The sequence below is a fragment of the Adiantum capillus-veneris genome, chromosome 20 (assembly GCF_014529385.1).
Source record: "Adiantum capillus-veneris isolate H3 chromosome 20, ASM1452938v2, whole genome shotgun sequence".
NCBI lineage: Eukaryota > Viridiplantae > Streptophyta > Polypodiopsida > Polypodiales > Pteridaceae > Adiantum > Adiantum capillus-veneris.
In genome coordinates this window covers 128,096,012-128,118,620 of record NC_140950.1, presented here as the reverse complement: position 1 = coordinate 128,118,620, position 22,609 = coordinate 128,096,012, and positions in this window count along the sequence as shown.

The following is a 22,609-nucleotide window of genomic DNA, read 5'->3' as shown; positions in this document are numbered from 1 at the left end:
TTTTTTATGTGCAGCGAGTTCTAGAACCAGTTCCAGACCAGTACCAACGTGACCAAGCTAGACTTATACTAGGACCAAAACAGTGGGGACAATGTAATCAATTTTTAGGCGACCAACGGTCAGATGGAATATGAGTAGTAATCGTTTCAATTACGGGTGAAAGTCTTGTCCAATGCATGTTTGCCACGTTGTCAGGAGTTTTTTGGAGCAAGGGATTTCACATATGTACATACACATGCATGGTGCATTGAATAAAGGATTGCGCATTCTCTAGAGCCAGGTGGTTACGTGGGGTAGGTAGGACAGCATGTACATAGTGCATCAATTTTCACTATCACCAGTACCAGTGTGTTTTTTCCACAATAATGAGGAGTTGGTACCGCTTAAAAATTCTCAAGGAAGCTATCTGCGGGCCGACGACATGAGGTAAGTAGGTGCGTCAGATGGCATCGAGTGGTGTCAGGAGGGCGAATGGGGTCAATATTTACACGTGGATAAGTACGGACACAACGTGGATGTTTTTATGTGATATTATGCAGAGAGGTCATCATGAGGGCCATCTTTTGGGTCCACTTCACGTGGTGGTGGGATGCATTATTGGAAAAAGCTAAGTGCCAGGTGTGTGGATGGATGCAGCAGGATGACAACTATGCACTACGAGGTCACCTTTTTGGCTTGTTCGGGGTCCGTTTGAGGTCATCTAAAAGTCCAAGGGTGCCCAAATAATAAAGCTAAGTGTGGGAACTGAAAAAAAGAGAGAAGACCTGAAAAAACGTGGAGAAGAGAGGAGGAATAGCCACAACTGTGTTTTTGCTATTTTTGGAACCTGTTTTGGCCGTAAACTGCTCATCCGAGGTCGGATTTGAGCACTTTGACATTGTAGACTATGGTTTTGGGTCGTTCCGGACGCGATGGCACTGTTCATTTTTCCAAATTTCTCACTGTTTTTCTACTTTTTTGGCTGTGTAAGTTTCTCCTATGAGCGAAGCTTGTGCTCCAATTTGTGATTGTATCTGGCATATTTTACCCATATTGTGTGAGCTATTTGCCCCATTGGTGTTGGCCCAAGCTCTATTGTATCTAAACATAAAAAATTATCCTCTTTTGAGCTGATTTTTTTGGGTGTGTGTGTCTCTCTCTCTCTCTCTGTGGAGTGGGTAAGTGGGTAGTCTCTCTCCTCTCACTCCATAGGTGTGTTCCATGTCTCGGCCAGGTGGGTTGTGTACGCCGAGTGGTGCCCCATAGTGTATGTGTGTATCATCCCAAGAGTGTGTGTCGGGTCATTATAGAGGCGTTCTATGTGTTTCCATCCCGCTCACATTCTTTTGGCGCCACCACGGAGGATCTTCTTCGAGTACCTTCTGCTTCGAGCTTCAAGCTTCGAGGCTCAGGATTATAGGTTACAGACTATAGGTTACATATTTCAGGTTACAGGGATAGTTACAGGTATAGGTGATTCACACAGGTACATGTAGCTGGATTACAGTGATATACTAGCTGTGGTGTCACTTGTAGTTGTTGTGGGTATGCATCATTTGGCGCCTATTTGAGCGCATTGTCTACTGGATTGTACGTTACTTGTGGAAACTGCCATTGTACGCCTTTGTGGAGCCATACTTGGTTTTATTTGGCAATCCCAACCATTTCTGAGACTTGGTTTGGAAGATAGTCATTTCTGAGACTTGACTATACACGATTTGAATAAGCCTTCGTGTGAGGGTCGATAGCGTGATGTTTTATTGAGCTAGGGGACTCTCAAATGTGGAGATCCTTTCGGTGATACAGGTGGCTGGAGCACCCTTTTCGTGACCTCACCATAGTATGTATTAGTGATTCCTATTTGATGCTCAGGTTTTATTGTTGGCAGTTTATGCATACATATACAGTCTATATTTTGGGTTCTTACTGCTCTACTTCTAGGAAAACTCTGTCAAAACTTTTCCAAGTTATGATGGCTGGTATTTTGTTCTTTGAAGCCATTTATGTTGTTATGCTGCTGAAATTTTGGCAAAATCAAAGGATAAGACATGTGTGCTTTCTTGGGAGCTGCATGGTTGACCTTAATGGTCAAAATGGCCCTCAATTCACTCCTTTTCATTTAACTCAAAGAATCCATATAAATGTTCATGTGTCTAGGAATTTTTTTTTCTAGCAGCGCATAGTCTTTATGTTCGGGCCAAGAAGATTAAGATAGATATTGGAATGCCCTTTGCCTGTTGTAATTCCGATGATTAACTATGAAAACTTATTTGATGTGCATGTGTTTGTCCTTATCTAAAGACAAGTTCCATTGAAGTTTATAGGGATTGAGTCAGTCAAAAGTTCTGGGTTCTTGCACCTGTGTTCGAAGGGGTTCTCAAAGCATCGTAGCTCGAGTAGCCATGGCTTTCTCTTATCCGGAGTTTCATGGAATAAGTGATGAAGATGTGGAAGACTTTTTAGAAAAGATGGAGGTTGCCTATATTAGCAACTAGATCCATGACCCGGCACAGATGTTACGTCTTCTTCAGATTTGTTTGAAGAGTGATGCACGAGTTTGGTCCAAAGCATTTGAAGAGGAGTTGTGTGTGGCTGATCCACCTGTAAGATGGAGTTGGGACAATCTAAGGCATGGATTGTAAGTGGAGTTTGTGAACATAGACGATCCTGATAAAGTGTGGCAAGAAGTACAGGCTTTGGTGCAAAAGGAAGGTGAGCCAGTATATGCTTACATACGTAAGTTTTCATTGGCATGGGAGCGGATGTGCAAGGCCTTAGCACCACAAGTACCCCCGCCTGACATGATGAAGAAGGACAGGTTCTTGGCTGGCCTTTGGGAGAATATACGTTGGAGAGTGGAGCTAAAGAAGCCTAGGACATATGAAAATGCACTAGAGGTAGCAAGGAACAAAGAGTGGAAGCTGAGGAAAATGATCCAGTTAGGAGTAGAGTCTTTGCCCATGAGGTCTGAATCTCATCCTATGGACTCTTTACAAGGTCACATGCCAGGGGTTCATCATGAACGAGTGGTTTTTGTTACTCCTCAGGTTATGCCAACAGTGGTCACTACAGCAGTGCAAGATGATGGGCTGAGGCAAGACATGAGGCAAGTGGTAGATTTAATGAATAATCTCAGCCTAAACATGCTAGGTCAAGTGGGAAATAATCGAGGTCGAGGGGGTTTGCAAATCAGCCGCCAGGAGTTGAAGAAAGACCTAGGAATGGTGTTGGACAAAGCAATGGTAGGTTTTGGAGGCAGACGCCCACATGTTATAATTGTGGAGAGTTGGGAAACATCAGCGCACAATGTGACAAACCACCAAGGATTGGGGGAGACATGTATCCATTGCCAAGACAGGTGCTAACTAGGTCCAATGATTATGGCATTGAAATTAAGGGAGAAGAAGGAACCAGTGGATTAACCCAAGAGGAAAAGGGAAAGACAAAAGTGATAAGTGTAGTCACCTTGGAGAAGGCATAAAAGCTAGAGGATACATTAGTGATGCCTATTGGGAAGAGGACTACAGAGGACAAGGAAGGAAGAAGTGCCCCAGGTCCTAGTAAGAAGAAGGGAAAGAGCCATGAAGGCGAGGATGTCAAGGCCAAGAGGAAAAGGAGGGCTCGTTGCAAGTTTCATGTTTCAGATTTTCCACTAGGGGATGGGCAATTAAGCTATGACTTGAAGGAGGATCTGACAAGCAGGAAGACAGAAGTTACTTTTGGGAAGCTTATAGAGATGGTGCCTAAAATAAAGCGACAGTGGAAGAGGATGGTTAACCCAATGGAGAAAGAGCTAGAGAGAGGTTCAGTGAAGGTGTTGGCAATGGATGCGCTACCAGGAATTTTCCCAATAGTAGATGTGTGGCACAAAAGAAAAATATATGGGACAAGGCTATGTGGATGGTGGAGCCCAAATATGTGTCATAACACACTCATGCGTTGAGAAGATGGGTCTCACAGTGATTGGGGTGTTAGGCTTCCGGATCAGATTGGCAAACCATCAAAAAGTAAAATGTTTGGGTGTTGTAAAGAGCGTAGAAGTGGAGGCGTATGATGCAAAGGCATTGGTTGATTTTCATGTGATGCCAGCGGGGTTGGGAGCATATCCTATTATATTGGGCAGACCATGGTTACGTGCAGTGGGAGCTGTTCAAGATTGGCGACGTGGTACTATTAGCCTCTATGGAAAGACCGGTGCCAAGAAGCTTTATAATATGGACACAAGGAAACGATTAGAGGAGCTTTATGAAGATGAGGATGAGTCTAGTGATGAAGAATATTCCACAGTGTCTGACAAGGACAGTGATAGTACTACCAGTAGTGATGAGGATGTTGATGTTGCATTTCTTCTGATGGACAAAGAAATCCAGGAGTCTGGTTTAGTCGCATTTGCAAATGAGGTTGAAGATGAAAGTGAAGGGACTTATGAAGTGATTGAAGGGCTGATGCAAACCAAGGTTGAGTTGTCAAAGAAGCAGGAATTGATGACACACATGATCAGTGGAGACCTCTCAGCTTTGGAGAAGGAGATATATTTGCACATGCTGTCTAGTTTTTCTGATTTGTTCATTACTTCATATGAAGGGATTAGAGGGTTCAAGGGAGAAGAGATGCATATAGAGCTGAAAGAAGGTGCTAAGACAGTGTGGAAAAGGCTAAGAAGGATGGGTCAAGAGCAAATGGAGGCCTTGCGGGAAGAGGTGGACAAGTTATCGAAGGCAAGGTTCATAGTCCCTGTGGAGACCACATAATGGGTGAGTCCAGTAGTAGTCAGTCCAAAGAAGGATGGAAAGTGGAGGATTTGTGTAGATTTTAAACCCTTAAATGCAACCACTAAGAAGAGCCCATACCCTCTTCCATTCGTTGATTAGATCTTGGATTCAGTGGTGGCAGGTTATGAGAGATGCAATGTGTGTGATGGTTTTTCAGGCTGTTTTCAATTGAAGATTGCTCTTAGAGACCGAACAAAGACAACTTTCATTACGCCATGGGGCTGCTATTGCTACACGGTATTTCCATTAGGGTTGTCAAATGGACCATCTTTCTATCAAGAGAGAGCAAATTGGGTATTGGAACCATTCATTGGTAATTGTGTTAAAGCTTTTATGGACGACTTCTGTGTCTACAGCAGTAGGGTTGAACACCATGAGAAGTTGCAGATGGTATTGGCTCGATATGATTAATGTGGAGGACACCTAAATCCAAAGAAATGTCATCTAGAACAACCAAGGGTGAAGTTATTGGGCCATATGCTGTCAAAGAATGGCATTGAGGCTGATTCAGACAAGGTTCAGTCTATTATTCTTCTTCCATCGCCTACGAGTACAAAGCAATTGGCAACCTTTATACACAAAGTGAAGTACATGGCGTGGTTTATTCCATTGTCTTCACAGCTTCTTTATCCATTACAACAAGTGGCAAAGCATGATCCATTGCAATGGGATGACAAGTGTGAAGAAGTGTTTCAAGAGGTGAAAGAGGTGTTAGGGGGGTTGTCAGTCATGCAGGCTCCTGATTGTGAGAAAGTGTTTTATGTAAATCCATCAGTAGGGGATGATGCCATTGGAGCCATGCTATTGAAAAAGGGGAAGGGCAGCCATTATATGAGGCCAGTGTATTGTGCAAGCCGAGAGAAGTTGGTAGCAGAGAGAAAATTCTCGGAAGTAGAGCTAGTGATAGCCAGTGTAATATTTGCTTGTGGACGATTTCGTCATTACTTGCTACCACGACCTTTTGTTTTCTTGACGAGTTACGCCTTTTTGCCACAGTTAATTAATGGCACTAACATGTCAAATGTGGTCAAGAAACGGGTAATTGAGCTACAAGAGTTTGAGTTCTCTTTTCTAGTGGAAGACAGTACAAGGGCTACCCTAGCTGATTTGTTGACTTACAAGGAGAATCCCCTCCTTGTTAAAGAAGAGGTGGTGAGAAGAGTTGTTGAAGAAGTGCCACAGATCAGCAATGCACATGTGTTGTTCTTTGATGGTTCATACAGAAAGAGCCATGATGTGGCTTCCGGGGATATAACACTTTATGATCTAGAGGGGAAGCTAGTATGCAGGAGAGGGTTCAAATTGGATGCGCATAGTAACAATGAGGCTGCATATGCTACATTGGAAGTTGGATTACACATTTTTTTGAAGCATGGGATTAGAAGGTTGAGCATAAAAGGTGATGCCTTGTTAGTTGTGAAGCAAGTGCTGGGTGTGTGGAAGAGCAAGAACACCTCATTGAAGGAAATGTGTTTCAGAATTAAAGGCCTATTAAAAAAGTTTGAAGCATGGAGCATCAAACACATTGAACGTGCTGTAAATGGAGAGGCACATGAAGGAGCTCAAAGCATGATTGGGGAGCTATTTGTGTTGAGGACCAATTTACCTCTTTATCATGGTCGGGAAAGTTTGGCTCAAGAAGAGGAGTTTTTGCTAACAGGAATCATTCTAAAGGACATTCAAAAGTCTAAGAAGTATGGTTTTGTGTGTAGAGAATCCAGGTACAAATTGATTGGAGATGTCTTGTACATGAAAGGGGTTGATCTCGTGTTGAGACGTGTACCTTGGCGGGAGGAGCTTTATAGAGTCTTGGAAGAGAATCATGAAGGTGCATGTGGTGGACATTTTGCTCTGAAGATCACCTTGAATAAGATCTTGCAAGAAGGGTATGTATGGCCTAGTTTGCACAAGGATGTTCACCATTGGTGTAGGTCTTGCAATAGGTGTCAAGCATTTGGGAAGAGAGTTTTGAAGCCAGAGCTACGAAAAACCATTATGGCATTTGATGTGTTTGAAAATTGGGGGGTTGATGCAATAGCCCCATTACCTGTCACAAGCAGTTCAGTAAAAGCTATATTTTGATTGCAGTAGACTATCTCTCTAGATGGGCAGAGGCTATAGCAGTAAAACAGATCACTACAAAGGATGTGGAAAAATTTGTGTACGATGAAATATGTTGCAAGTTTGGGGTGCCACTAGAGCTACTTTCAGATAAGGGGCTAGGATTTAGAGCTAAACTGCTAGACTTTTTATGCGCAAAAATGAAGATTAGGCACCAGCGTACCACTCCTTATTACTCGCAGTGTAATGGCTTGAATGAAAGATTCAATCGTGAGTTAGTACAAATTCTTTCGAAAGTGACAGAGCACCAAGGAAAGAATTGGGATTTGGAATTGCCTAGTGCATTATGGGCTTACCGTACTTCGGTAAAGACAGGTACAAGGTTTACTCCATTTCATTTGGTATATGGAAAGGAAGCACTATTGCCTGTGGAAGTAGAGTTGCCTGTGGTCAAGATGTTAGAGAATTTTCTTGGGCAACCTAGTGATGCATTCAAAGAGAGGCTGTTATAGTTACAAGAGGTTCAGCTGGATAGGATGAGTGCATTGGAACATTATGGGCAGATGCAGGATAGGGCTTTGGCAAAGATAAATGAAAAGTTCAAAAGTAAGGGTATCAAGAAGCATGACTTGGTTTTGCACTACAACAGTAAGCTGGACAACACCTTCCAAAAGAAGGTTCAAATTAAGTGGGAAGGCCCTTTCAAGGTGGTCGAGTGTTTCCAAAATGGTACTTATCAGTTGGCTAACCAGGATGGTATTTCACATAAGTCGAGGGTAAATGGATTGCATCTTAAATTATATCATGCCAGGTTAATGATGGTGGAGCAAGATGTGTTGTCTGTGGATCAAACAGTATTGGTGAAGGATGAGGAGACTTGTGACGCTGCAAGTCTCATATCGCTTTTTGCTGCTGCTGATCATGAATGATCTAGCAGGCTAGGGGATGGGCAAATTATGTCAGGAGTTTTTTGGAGAAAGGGATTGCGCATATGTACATACACATGCATGGTGCATCCAATAAAGGATTGCCCATTCTCCAAAGCCAGGTGCTTACGTGGGGCCCACATGTGTACAGGTAGGACAACATGTATATAGTGCATCGATTTTCACTATCACCAGTACTAGTGTGTTTTTCTACAATAATGAGGAGCTGGTAGCACGTAAAACTTCTCGAGGAAGCTATCCACGGGCCGAAGACATGAGGTAAGCAGGTGCATCAGATAGCATCGAGTGGCGTCAGGAGGGCGAATGGGGTCAATATTTGCACGTGGATAAGTACGGACACAACGTGGATGTTTTCTTGTGATAATTATGCAGAGAGGTCATCATGAGGACCATATTTTGGGGCCACTTCACGTGGTGGTGGGATTCATTATTGGAAAAAGCTAAGTGCCAGGTGTGCGGATGGATGCATCAAGGTGACAACTATGCACTGCGAGGTCACTTTTTGGCTTGTTCGGGGTCCGTTTGAGGTCATCTAAAAGGCCAAGGGTAACCAACTAATAAATCTAAGTGTGGGAACTGAAAAAACAAAGAGAAGACCTGAGAAAACGTGGACAAGAGAGGAGGAATAGCCTCACCTGTGTTTTCGCTGTTTTTGGAGCCTGTTTTGGCCGTAAACTGCTCATCCGAGGTCGGATTTGAGCACTTTGACATTGTAGACTGGGGTTTTGGACCGTTCCAAACACGATGGCGCTGTCCATTTTGCCAAATTTCTCACTATTTTTCTATTGTTTTTGCTGTGTAAGTTTCTCTTATGAGCGAAGCTTCTGCTCCAATTTGTGATTGTATCTGGCATATTTTACCCATATTGTGTGAGCTATTTGCCGCATTGGTTTTGGCCCAAGCTCTATTGTATCTAAACATCAGAAATTATCCTCTTTTGAGCTGAGTTTTTTGGGTGTGTGTGTGTGTCTGTGTGTGTGTGTGTGTGTGGAGTGGGTAAGTGGGTATTCTCTCCCCTCTCACTCCATAGGTGTGTTCCCTGTCTCGGCCAGGTGGGTTGTGTAAGCCGAGTGGTGCCCCATAGTGTGTGTGTATCATCCCAAGAGTGTGTGTCGGGTCATTATAGAGGCGTTCTGTGTGTTTCCATCCCACTCACAACATCAGTTGCGGTCCACAGGAGTCTAGGAACGGTAAGTGGTGGAGCTTTTATGGCACGAACGCGTATAACAATAAGGCGAGTAGGCATTTCTCCTCAAAAATCCCCTCCGTGACGATTACCTATTGTTGTCCACTCACCATCACCAAGCTCTGAAGTATCTTCATTGCAGCCGCAAACCTCATCTTCTCAGGAAACCGTGGATTGTCGTTTGACTTTGCCAGCCACACGTGGGTACGATTTCGAAGAATCAAGTAAGTCATCTTCTTCTTCATCTCTTTTATCATCTTCAAAGTGCATGGGTAGAATAAAACTGTCATAAAAGATGCAGGACACTATCGACGAAACCCAAGCTCTTATTACTGCTACAAAGGAAACTCTTCCACTCATCCCGTACAACAAAATTCAGCGTTATGTGTTTACTGAGAAATCTATGGATCTACTCCAAATGTGGGACTTGCGTGTAGTTTGCAAGCCACAAGGACTGAGTTTGACACAACCATCATAAGGCAAGTCTCAACTCTTTTAATGTTGAAGATGGCAGTGCTGTGATTTATGGCCAGAAGGTGTCTGTCACACCAGAAAGCATTGCTTTCGCATTTCGTATGCCAAACGAGCCCAAGCCGTCTGTGGCAACTACATAGCAAACTAGCGTAGATTTGAAGGAGGATGATGCTTCTAAGAGGAAAAGGAAAGCCAGTGCACAAGGGATTCCAGTGGCAAGACTGGAAGCTCCCGCTGCTTATCGGTTTGTGGCTGAGTCTGTGAGTTTGAAGAATAACCGGACATATGTGTCAGAGAAACTTTTTGCCATGCTTTCAGCAAAAAGACTGGATTCCAAAGTCTCTATCAACCTTTGCCAGATATCGTCGCACAATGTGCTTCAGCAAACTGCCAAGCTAAAATCTCAAAGTATATTCAAGGCTTGGTATGTTTGGCAATTTTTGTACTGGGCAATTTCTCCAGACACCCATGATCATGTGAGAATGGCTTGGAGTCAGAATCCGTTTCCACTATCCAAAAATATTTACTTGTCATCGGATGAAGAAGAGCCAGAAAGTCAGTCAACTCCTACTGGACTGAAAAGGAAGGTTAAACAAGATGAACCTGGTAGTTCAAAGAAGCCAAGGACGACACTGACTAAGAGCAGTGCTCTCCTGAAGCAGCTGGAAAGTCAAGTCAAAACAGTGTCTACTGAAAGGAATCCAGTTAGATAGACTGAACAACAGACTGACCAGACCACTGGTGGAATCAACCAGCCAGTAGGTCAGACTTTAGTAACCACCAGTACTAGCCAAGATCAGACAGAAAAGGCTATTCCTGAGCATCAACAGAGCAGGTTGATAAGGGCAAAGTCCCAGTTTCTCAAAATCCATTGGGCTAAGTCTCCATCCCATACAGTAAAGAAGCTCTGCACTTAACCAAGAAAGACAGGTTACAGCAGCTGCAAACTCATCCACTCAAGGGACGTCTCCTATTTTGCAGAAATCGGATTATGCTACATTACCTTATATGGCTCCTGTCACAGTTATGAACCAACTGATTTTGACCCAGCAACAGTTAATGATTGTTGTTCAATACTCATTCAGTCATCATGGAATATTATTGTCAATTGTATGGGACAAATGTTGGACGTTGCAGGGCCAGAAGATGAAAAAATTAAGGCAAAAGCTGAATTGAGGGAGGCTGAGGAGCAGATTGAAAAGCTGGAGGAAGGGAGAGCAGCCCAAACTTGCGCCACTCTCTTCTTGAAGCTCACTCAGATAGGACCATTCAGCCAAGGTAGAGTCTGAGATGAAACCATGCAAGAAGAAAAGGCTGAAGCACAACGAGCTGCTGATAGGTTTGAGACCCTATTAAGAATGAAGCGAGTTGAGTTCAACTCTTTTTATTGATCCGCCACAATGCTCTGAAGACCACCCTAGCAGAAAGCTATAATAATCTGGTCAAGATCTTGAATCCAACAGGCAATGCTATTTTTGATATGGATAACTAGAAGTCACTTATGGAGACTGTGCAGAGTGATTTGCAGGATAAAGTTACTAAATATAACAGTGCTCTGAAAAATCAAGCTATCCTTGATTACATTGAACAACAGACTACCATTGAAGAAGATGAGGATAAGGAAGAAGAAGCAGAGAAGGAGGAGGATGAACTAGACAAAGGGCATAATGATGATGATGATGATGAATCTCCTCCATCTCCACCTCTAGGACCTGGTACTGGTGGTATAGGGCCAACTGGAGGAAATTAGTCCACAGTCAGACCAACCAGATTAGCATGAAGAACAGTGGTCGAGCAATCAGCAGCTAGAAGAGCAACAACTCAGCAACACTGGGAATCCATCGGCACACTAGTCACAACACAACAGGGATGTTAAAGGGAAAGGAAAAGTTGTGACTGAGGAACTAGCAGGTGATGAACAACATTCATTACAGCTCATCATGCTAAACAAGAGATTGAGACATCAGCAGGCTCCTATAACCAGGCAGTATCTGGAGGATGATGATCTTATATCTGATCTGGAACGCTTTCAGTGATTGTATGTCGGAGCCAGGGAAATTATTGAGCATTGGAAATCAGTTTCTTTCCATGATCAAGATGCCTGCCAATAACCTGCGCATCCCAGCACAATACAGCTGTTGGAAAGGGTGCCTGAATGGATACTAACTGCTGAAGAGAGAGTAAGCAATCCACATTGGCAATGACAGTCTACTGCAGATTGTCGCTCTCTCGCTATGGAATTAGAGCTTCTACTGGGAAACAAGCCAACATATAGATGCATGAAGGATGTCAAGAATCAATTGAAGAGGTTTTAGTGAAAACGCAGATTGATAGGGGAGTTCTGGATCAAAGGGTGCGGACCATTCTTGAAGACCAGACTGCCACCAGCAAGGGACCTCAAACTAGAATGTCGAACAGGCAACTGATCTTCGGCAACTGTTTCAGCTGGTTAGAGTAACCAAAAAATGATGCAGCAAGAGAACCAAGCCGTCCTTAACTTCTTAGAATTTGTGCTTGATTCCCTAGTTCTCTTGTATGCTTTACCAGCAAGAGAGGCAGAGTTGCCAAGATTTTTTCCAACACTTTACTCTCAACATTTAGAACCAGTCAATCGGCTCACATATTTCAAGATTACTGATGAGCTTCAGGATTGGTATGAGCGATCAACTGTGGAATGGAAAACTTGGCAAACGCTGTTCAACGACGCTCTCCAACAGAATGATCTCCAGGAGATGAAAGAGGAGGTGTAGAGGATCAAACTTTGTATGGGCCAATGGAAAATTCAGATTAGAGGCCTCACTAAGATCACCAACCAACTACTGCAACTCACTGCTCAGTCCTCTAAACTACCTCAAAAGGACATTATGGCTAAACCAGGCCTAGGACCACAGTATAGAGAGATGGCTGAGATTCTTTTTGAAGCTCGGATCAAAACCAATCAGCCTCTTCCAGAAGGATGGATCCATACAGACTCGCATTTTCACAAACTGTCTAGAACTTGGATCACCAAAGGCAGATGCACGCTCCATGATCCTGACACCAAAACCTATCATCCTCTCACACCTTATGAAATGGAGATGAACACAGAAAGGCGGGATTAGCTTGAGCAGGAGGCGATTTACAGACTCATTCAGAAGGAGAATGCTGACACTGGGACTTCTCAGACGCCATTCATGCCAAAGGGTAAACGAAAGCAGGTTCAGTGGAAGGATACTGGGTAGTCCATCTCAAAATTCGGTGAAGGATTTTTCCTTCTTCTCAGTTGACACATACTTTGAGTCCTCGAATCAAATGGTGCTTGGCACCAGTGGCATCAGCTGTAATAAATGAAAGGTTGATATCAGTCTTTGTAGATGATGAGGGCTCCGCCTTGGCCTTCTCAACTGCCTCTTGCAATCTTTGTATAGCCATTCTATCATTGGTCAAGTCCAATCCTTGGAATCAGAATCAGACGGTGGATTTTTTTCTCACAAATTTTGGAATCTTGCCAAAATTCAAGAAAGGAGGGAAGGATGTAGATGGCTTAGACAGTCTCACTGGGTGGGAACCGGCTCTTGTGAGACGAACAGTGGATCAGTCAGTAATTACCACGGAAGTTACCACAATAATTCCCAAAGCATATAAATAGGACCCATTACATTGTAATCAGGTTGGCATAAGTCGTGGGCATGAATTGATTCAATTGACGGCTGTACCTTTGTTTAAGCTTTTGATTCATAATCCTTAGCCGTAAGTTGTTCTTGAGATACATCATCTTTATTGTAATCTTTCATCTGTAATCCTAAATACATCAGTCCAGTATACTTTAGTCATGCATACTTTGTACTCATTCTCTCTAAGTCTGAATCTAAATTTGAACATCATTCTCAGTTCTTCAGTCTGGTTCTCATTTTAGTAGATGTATTCCAGTTCAGTTTCTATTTCCTTGTTGAGTCTATTGTTTGAACTAGCATATCACTAGTAGTTGTAAACTTCTAACATTGGAATCAACTATCTAAAGAGATCAGCTCCAATTCCAATGCTTCATAGAAAACTTATCACTAGTAGCACGACCATTACATAACCTAATAAAGAAAAACGTTAGGTATACATGGTTTGCCAAGGAGAACAATGCTTTCAAAAAGCTTATCTCTCAACCTGTGCTTACACTATTGGATCTCTCAAAGTCATTTGAGGTCCAATGTGATGCTTGTGGTGATTGTCTTGGAGATGTTTTGCTCCAAGAAGGGCACACCATAGTCTATGAAAGTCGAAGGCTCGAGCTTGTTGAGCAATCTCTATCAACTCAAGTTGCCCAACCATTGGCTCATACACAATGCTTTCCATGTGAGCTTATTAAAGCCTTACAAAGGAGAGCAACCTCAAGAACCAACTATTAAAGACCCACCAGAGATCGAGGACCAAGAAGAGGTGTTGTAGCCCGAGTCCATTCTCGGACATGAAGACAAGGTATTAGAAAAATTTTGAACTAATTTTTGGGCCTTTTAAGAGTGCCACATCATCAAAGTTGTACAAAAGAAAGCAACCCGGTAGACCCCTCTAAATATTGCTTAGAACCCCATGATATGACCTATCATTGGAAAGTTCTTGAAAAATGGATTCTAAAGAGCCAAGGTCCGAAAAGTTTGGATGACTTGTTATGAAAGTTATGCCATTTTTTTTCAATCAGCCAGGTTTTGTTACCGTTACGGTAATCTAAAATCACCTTTTTCTAGATCTACATGAAGGCAATGTCCGATACATGCATGCTATATATCAATAGATAGCATTTGAAGAGTAGATTGCAACAACCTCCAACAAGTTTGGATCTTATTTGCAAAAAAAATTACCGATCCCCACTTTTTGAAAGCTATGCCACATCAACAATTCTTACAAGGCCCATTTTTTAGTCCAAACTTTTCCTAATGTGGTAAGACTATTCGATGATATCTTATTAAGTTTAAGAATTATCCTTTTGAAATTCTAGATGGATGCAAGGCATACACTTAAAGGATAACCTAAACCTTGTCAATGCTTACAATGCTTTCCTAGAGTAAGCAAATGTGCAAATGTACAAATGTTAAAAATGAGAAAAGTTTTTGTCTTATAAGACTCTCTTTTTCTTTATTGTGAAAAAAAATGAAGTAGTATGCCTTCTTAGATCAAGTTTGCGGAGACAACGTCTCCCGAACACCAAGTAGAGCTTGTCACTCTACTATGGAAGATTGATAGGACTAATGTGCAGACATGCTTGCAGAGCGGCTTAGGCTCTCAAGCACCAAATGGACTAGTCATCCATTCTGGAACGATGTCGTACGGTAACATAGGGATCCTCTACCCGCAAGAAAAAGGACTAATAAATATGCTTTATCTTCTCTATCCCATAGTCGAGGACGACTATGATTTCAACAGAGAGGTAATGTCATACTAAATAATATCTAGTTCTCCTAAATGATTTTCTCTTGTTAAACTGATCATTTAATATGGGGAAGCACCAGGGGACCAAAAGCTAGAATATTGGTTAAGCTGACAGACAGGCCACAGTAGGGATCCAAAGGAGGGAAAATCGGGATTCAAAGGGGGGGACATATGCAAAAGAGCAATGTGCAACAATGGGCTTAAAAGACCCTAAGGTTCATCCCATTAAGACCTCCAAAACGCTAAGGTTCCAAAATTCAAAGGTTGTGTTCAATGGCTAAGCTTAGGAAAATTGGATGCTTTGTGTGCGTGTAAAAAGTCTTCATAGTCCCTACATAGGAGGGGGCGAGCCTTGCAAGCAGGGGATGAGACACACACACACACACACACCCACACACTCACAAGCTTCCTTTACACAAAGGGAAAGAGGGACACATGTCAGCTCCCTAGCCTAGATTTCCCACAAGGTGTACTCCATTCCTATTGGATGGCCATGGAGGTGGACCAATGAGAATTAGGCTAGATTAAATCTAGTTTAATTAATTTTAAAACACTTAATAAAAGAAACATTAGGAATTAAGCTCTCTAAAAGACTATTGGAAACTCTCCCAAGGGGTCCAATGAGCATCCAATAGCCCAATGGCTTGCTTGATTCCTATTGGGGCCAGGAGACAAAGGGTCCAATAAGAGTTTTAGTTGCATTAATTTATTACTTGAAGTTCTCACAAAAGGGGAAAGGGGGACACATGTCAGAAGGCTATCACTTATGCTCTTCAAATTTCATTGGCTAAGCCTGGAAAGGTCCAATATGGTGTGATCATGAGAAAATAGCAAGAGGGGTCGACCAAGAGAGAGAGGGGGCTGATTTTCTCAAGGCATTGTTGCATACACACTCACACTGGTCCATGTGTGGTGGATCCAAGCTTCAATGCATGCTCATCTCCTCTACCATGCTAATTACTAAGCTTGTGAGAAGGGAGGCCTACACCAACAACTCTTGGCTTTGTGATGCAAATCCAACCAAGAGACAAGATTCAATGCATGCTAATCTATGCTGATATGAGTGATTATGTGAGGATATGTACATCTTTCTTGTAAGGCTACTCCTTCTTCCTCTCAATCTACTCTCATACCCCGCTATCTCTAACCATCTTTGAAGGTGTGTGAGGTCTTGGTTCTGAGACCATGAGGGAATTGATGTTGTGTTTAATAGGTGTTTTGCTTAGTGCTTGAAGCTTCCATCTTCATTGCACTAGCTAGTATTGAAGGAACACAAAGAATTGTATTGTAAAATGTCTCTCTTGATGGGAGAAACCATAATACAAAGCCTTTTGGAGGGGGGACCGCTCCATGTAAATCAGGTCCTCAACTATTGTCAATAGCTTAATTTCTCTCTCTTTTGAAGTATTGTTCATGCTATCTAACTAGGTGTTATACTTTTTGTTGCTCTCTCCACCCAAGCACTCTTGTTATTCTCATTAGGAATCTATTCTAATGAGATGCTCACTATGTTCATGCTATTTTCCGCTACACACAAGTTACCAAGCCATTAAAATGTTACAGCAAGGATTGTTTAGTCAGTCAAGACAGACATATGTGATGCTTTATAAGTAGTTGTTCTCATTGCAGTGTGTAGTATGGATGTAGATATCCTCTTGTCTTTTTTTAACAACACTCTGGATGTGAAAAAATTAGTGAAAGATAAAAGGAATGTGTATGCTTGAGTAGTGGAAGGGGGGTTCCTCTTTGTATAGTAGAGACATAGAAAGAAATTTATCACGTTTTATTTTGATAAGAGAAGAAATGTTGGACCACACAAATACATTCTAGTCTTATAAAAGCTAGATGCTCTATTTTTTCATTTATCCCTTGTTACGTAGTAAAAAGAGAGCACTAATTTATTGATAGAGTATAAGATCTTGAAGCCTACACTTTCTTATTTGTAAAAGGAGATATCATTAATGATGATAGACAAACTCTACAAATTCAAATTTCAAGGGATTTTATTTGTATTGATCTAGTTTTTTTTGTCTTTTTGTTTTTACAAAACTCACAATTAATGTGATTGTCACTGAGAAGTATACAAATCAGCCTCAAGCTCATGCCGAGCCTTGAGGGATAGAATGTTACTGCACCTAATAACTTACTATTGCAACAACAAGGCTTGACTAAATGGCAAGGGTCTCACTAAGCCAATCATCCGAGTTATGCATTTTACCTACCACATATATTATCTCCTTGCTTTCTTGTACAATCTCTGTCAGATTTATGACGTCTAGTCTTAAACCTAATAGAAGAATCCCCCTATAGCTCACATAAAAGAATAGATCCCATTGAAAGAGCACATTGTATAGATTTTCGTACAAATAGTGAATAGGTGGATTTCTTTTGAATTGGTATCAAAATTCAATGTGAATCCAAGTAATAGATGGGACTATGAGATATGGTTTTTGAAAGATTATGTCATGTGAAGAAAACTCCAAAACTAGTCTAGTGAATGGATAATTTTTAAGTTGTGGACTCATATATGCACCAACAAACTTTGAACATAGGCATTGTTCGTGTCCTTGTAGTATATACTTGAAGCAGATTGCAACACGGATTGTTACATGGTTTTTATTTACATGCAAAGCAGAGAGATGATGAGTTTTTGGCTATGTTTGACTTGGTGACGGATAATGACTTGCCACTTAGGGGGTCCTTGTAGACGGCTGGATAGTCACTATGTGGGAACGTCTTCTCAGAAGATGGACAACGAATTACTTAGTAATTACTACAGTAAACCCGAAAGTGTATAAATAGGGCCCATTACATTGTAATCGGGTTGGCAATTGTTATCACTTGGGTTAGCGCTTTGGCTATAATTGTAGTTGAGAACATTGGCAGTATTGTCGGCTGTACTTTCTCTCTCTATTCATATTCGCTGTAATCTTGATCTATAATCCCAATCATGGCATATATTTCAGTTATACTTACTTCTCGTCCAGTCTTCTGAATCTGAATCTGAATCTGAACCTTATTCCAGTACCTAAGTCTGATTCTTATTTCAGTATCCACATTCCAGTTTAGTCTCTGAAACCTGTTCAGTCTGCTGTTTGAAATCTTCCAATACTAGTAGCTGAAATCTTTCAACACTGGAATTAGCTGTCTCAAGAGATCAGCTCCAATTCCATTTTGGCAATCACGGTGGCTAGAGCTGTAGCTCGTTGACTGAAAGACTCTTCTCCCAATTGAAGTTTTCAGCAATGGCACCAAAGTCCAATTGTGGCCGGAAATCTACCATTCATGTGGACCCCATTCTTGAGGAGTCAGGAAGAGAGTCTGACCCAAAGCAAGAGAAGATGATTGACATTGAAGCTGAGGAGGAGCATAGTCAGGCTGATGAGGTGCAGGACTCACAGCACTCCAGTCATTCTCGACGCCGACGGGCAGAACGGGAAGCACGGAAGGCAAAGAGTTCCAAGAGTTCTCAGTCTCGCCCGAGAGATGAGCATACCAAGGGCAGTAAGGGAAGTCGTCGTACTTCTAGCAGACAAAACACAGAAGACATTGATACTGAGACAGAGACAAAGATTGATTGGGATGATGACAGTGACAATTGCAAGTAGGCTCCCAAGCGTCATTCTGAAGCCAAGAAGAGAAATGGCAGGATCAGTGTAGTAATCGAAATGATTACACAGCTTCCCTGAAGATTTCCTTTCCAATATTCAAAGGGGGGAAAAAGGATGATCCAGATGTTCACATACAAGCTTTCGAGCAGTATGCGGAACTAAAAAACATTGATGAAGATGATTGGGGGGAATATTTTCCACAAACCTTGAAGGAGGCACTGAGAAAATGGTATTACCATTACTCTGCATGCCAGCTGAGATCATATAACAAATTGCTTAAGGCCTTCAGGTTGGAATATTCCAACAATAGAGGGGATGAAGATATTCTCTGTGAATTAGATAAGATCAAACAGAGGAATTTGTCAGTCCGCAGCTATGTGGAAAAGATAAAAGAGCTAACCAGGCAGTTGCAACAACCGTCGTCTGAGAATAGATTGAGGGCATGGTTCTTGAATGGGTTCAGAAGCAAGAATCTTAGAGAGCAGGAGGTACCAGCTCCTACAAAAAAGTTCAATTATCTGGTTCAAAGGGCATTAAAGCTAGAACAATAGGCTAAGAAGGAGAAGAGCCACAAGAAGAGAAGGACCAGTAGCAGTAGCTCTGCTACTGAAACTTTTGATTCCAGTGAAATTTCCTATAGCTCCGAGAGCAGCTCCAATGAACAAACAATGGAGAAATCAAAGAGCGGATCATGGACCAAGAAAATTGAAGAGATGGCTAGGCAAATTGCAGAAATTAGCCACACAAGATAGCCAGTCCAAAAGATGGACACTTGGTGTTCAAGATGCTAATCCAAGGACCATATCTCCACTGAATTTCCACAATGTACCTACGGCAAGGCCTTAGATCACCTATGGAATAATTGTGGCATCAGAATTCACCATTTTAAGAAAGGGAAGGATCTCTCAGTGGTTGCCTACATTGAACCAGTGAAGGTAGAACCAGTCAAAGTAGCTCAAGAGGAGAGACCAGGTACCAGTGGTACTGGTCAAGGACGTGGCAGATATCTACCAGGAATGGGCAGAGGAAGAGGAAGAGGCAGTTTCCAGAATAGGAGCATGAATTGCTATACTTGTGGGAAGTATGGTCACTTTGCAGCTCAATGTCCAGATGCACCTGTAATGACTACTACTGAGGATAAGGCACCAGAGGCAGTCCCATTCAGGATGGTTACCAGGAGCAAGGGAGTAGTCATTGAAGAAATCCCAGACATTTTAGAAGTACCAATTAATCCTAACAGCAGCAAGTGGGCTCAACAAAGGGAAGTTTGGAAGGCTAAAAGTAAAAAAAAGGTGGTAGATGAGTGGCAAGAGCAGCAGGAACTAGCAGCTAAAATCACGGAGGATTTAGCTAAGAAGTTGCCAGAGCAGCCAGAAAGTTCCGAAGCTAGAGTCATTCAGAGGATACCAGCCCAATCGACTGATAAAGATCAGTCAGTACCGGCCATGACAGAGACCATGCTGGCTGTGGGACATGGACTAGATGATGATATGGGAGTGGATCGAAAGAGTAGAAGCACTGCAAAAGAAGAATGGCGGTGTGAAGATACCAGTTCTTCAAGCTCTGATAATCAGTCTGACCAAGAGAGAGAAGAAATTCATGTGAAAATTTGTGATAGAATCCAGAAGCTGATTGTAGAGCTGGAGGATATAAGAAAGACCTTGCCTGAGGTGGCCAACTTTATCAGACAGCGCAGGAAGACTGAGGCAGAGGCCAGAACAGTGGACCTGACTGCTGTCCGCGATGATGAAGTTCCACTTATTCAGGTAGACTACAAGGTCAAGAAGCAGTGGGAACCTCTCTCAAGCATTATTCTGGATGGAGGGGCAGGAGTCAACATAATGGGAGCCCATCTTCAACAAAGAATGGGTATCACTAATATGAAACCAGCACCATTCAAAGTAAGAATGGCAGATCATAGAGTCGTACAGGCGACGGGTATGATTGAAAACATGTAGATAAGTGTTGGGAGGGAGAAATTCAAAACCAGTTTCCTAGTCCTAGATGTGCAGGGAGCACATGGAATGCTACTAGGGCGCCCATGGTTAAGAACAACACATGCTGTTCATGACTATGCAAACCAAACTTTGACCATAGAAGGGGCCAATGGTAGAATCCAAATCCAGACCAACAATACCAGGAGCTGGAAAAAGGAACTGAGGCCGAAGGAGTTGTGTTAGATGTACAGAGCCAAGAAAATCGAGCGAATGCTAGCGGCTATGAATATATTCCCTGTGGCAGAAATCGACTTGAATGCAGTCTTGCTGAACAAAGAGCAGGCTGACAAGCAGAAGAGACAATTTCCTGATCAGTTTACCGAAGTCAATGCAGGGGAAAGAACAGTTCAGCTAACTGGGAGGATAGAGGAAACAACTGATACTGGTATAGTAGAGGAACCAGTATGTTCTGAAGAATACCCACTGGATCAGAATAATGATTCAAAAATGAATGGACCATCTTGGGACTACGCTGAAGAATCAACCAGATGAAAAGGAGGCAGACCAAAGTGGTTTTTTCTAGACAATTAGGAAGTAGAAGAGTGGAACCTGGGATCAGAGGAAAATCCCAGAATGATCAAGGTTAACATGCACCTCAACCCGGAAATGAAGGAAAAAGCACGAAAAATGTTCGAGAACTATAAAGATTTGTTTGCCTGGGAACATACATATTTGAAGGGAGTAGATCCTAAAGTATGTCAGCACCGAATACCATTGAAACCGGATGCTAGGCCAGTAAGATTGCAAAGATACCGGATGAACCCCAACTATGCAAAGAAGGTCAAGGAGGAGATTGATAATCTTCTCAAAGTTGGGTTCATTACGGAAGTGGCAAGCAGTGATTGGCTATTTCCCATAGTTGTCGTTCCCAAAAAGAATGGGAAATTGAGAGTTTGTGTCGACTATAGGAAACTAAATGCCCAGACCATTAAAGATCCATTTCCCTTACCTTTTACTGATATGTTGCTTGATGAAATCGCAGGATATGAGATGTATAGATTCATGGATGGTTATAGCGGATATAACCAGTTACAGATCGCTCCTGAAGATAGAGCTAAAACCACTTTCATCACTGAGTGGGGAGCTTTCATGTATCTGGTGACGCCTTTTGGCCTGTGCAATGCACCAGCTACCTTTCAGCGGTGTATGATGGAGATGTTTAATGAATTTCTTCATCGGTTCCTCCCCATTTTCATGGATGACTTCACTGTCTATTCAAATGAGAAACAACACCTTTTATTCCTAGAGATGGTTTTTAAACGCTGTCAGGAGAAGAGGATTTGTTTGAATCCATTCAAATCTATTTTTCTAGTATGGAAGGGACAGTTATTGGGACATGTTGTTTCCCGCAATGGAATAGAGATGGCCAATGACAAAATACAGTGTGCCCAGCAAGCTAAAGCACCCAGAACTGCTTCAGAGTTGAGTTCTTTCTTGGGTTATGTGAATTTATATAGAAGATTTGTACACAAGTTTGCTTCTCAAGCAGTACCACTATATGAGCTTACAAAGAAGACCAGTAAGTTCAACTGGACTGCTGAGTGCGAGGAGAGTTTCCAGAATCTGAAAAAAGCCATTACCAATAAACCAGTCCTTAGGCAGCTAAATTGGGATATTATTTTTCACGTACACGTGGATGCTTCAGGATTGTCAATGGGGGCAATATTAGCTCAGCCAGATGGCATAATAGACTATCCGGTTTATTTTGCTAGTCGCAGATTCAATCAGGCTGAACAAGGCTATACGACTACTGAGAGAGAAGCTCTCGGAATGGTTTTTAGTTCCACGAAGTTCAGGCATTACATGTTGGGAAAGTTATTTCATTTTTATGTGGACAATCAAGCTCTTCTATTTCTGATTAACAAAGTCATTATTCAAGGCAGGCTGATAAGATGGATGATGTTCCTTATAGAATTTGAATTTAGAATTTTCCATAAGCCTGGCCGAAACCACTGTGGAGCTGACTTTCTTTCAAGAAGTACGGATGGATATTCAGAATCACCCCTGAGAGATGAGCCAGTGGATGCCGATTTATTTCAGTTAGAGGCAGAAGAATCAATGGATCCTAAATGGTATGATATTTATCAATTCCTTTCCCAAGGTGCCTTTCCAGAGGATTGGAAGAAGAATCAGAAGAAAGCTCTGATCATAAAAAGCCTGAAATTTACCATCATAGGAGGATAAC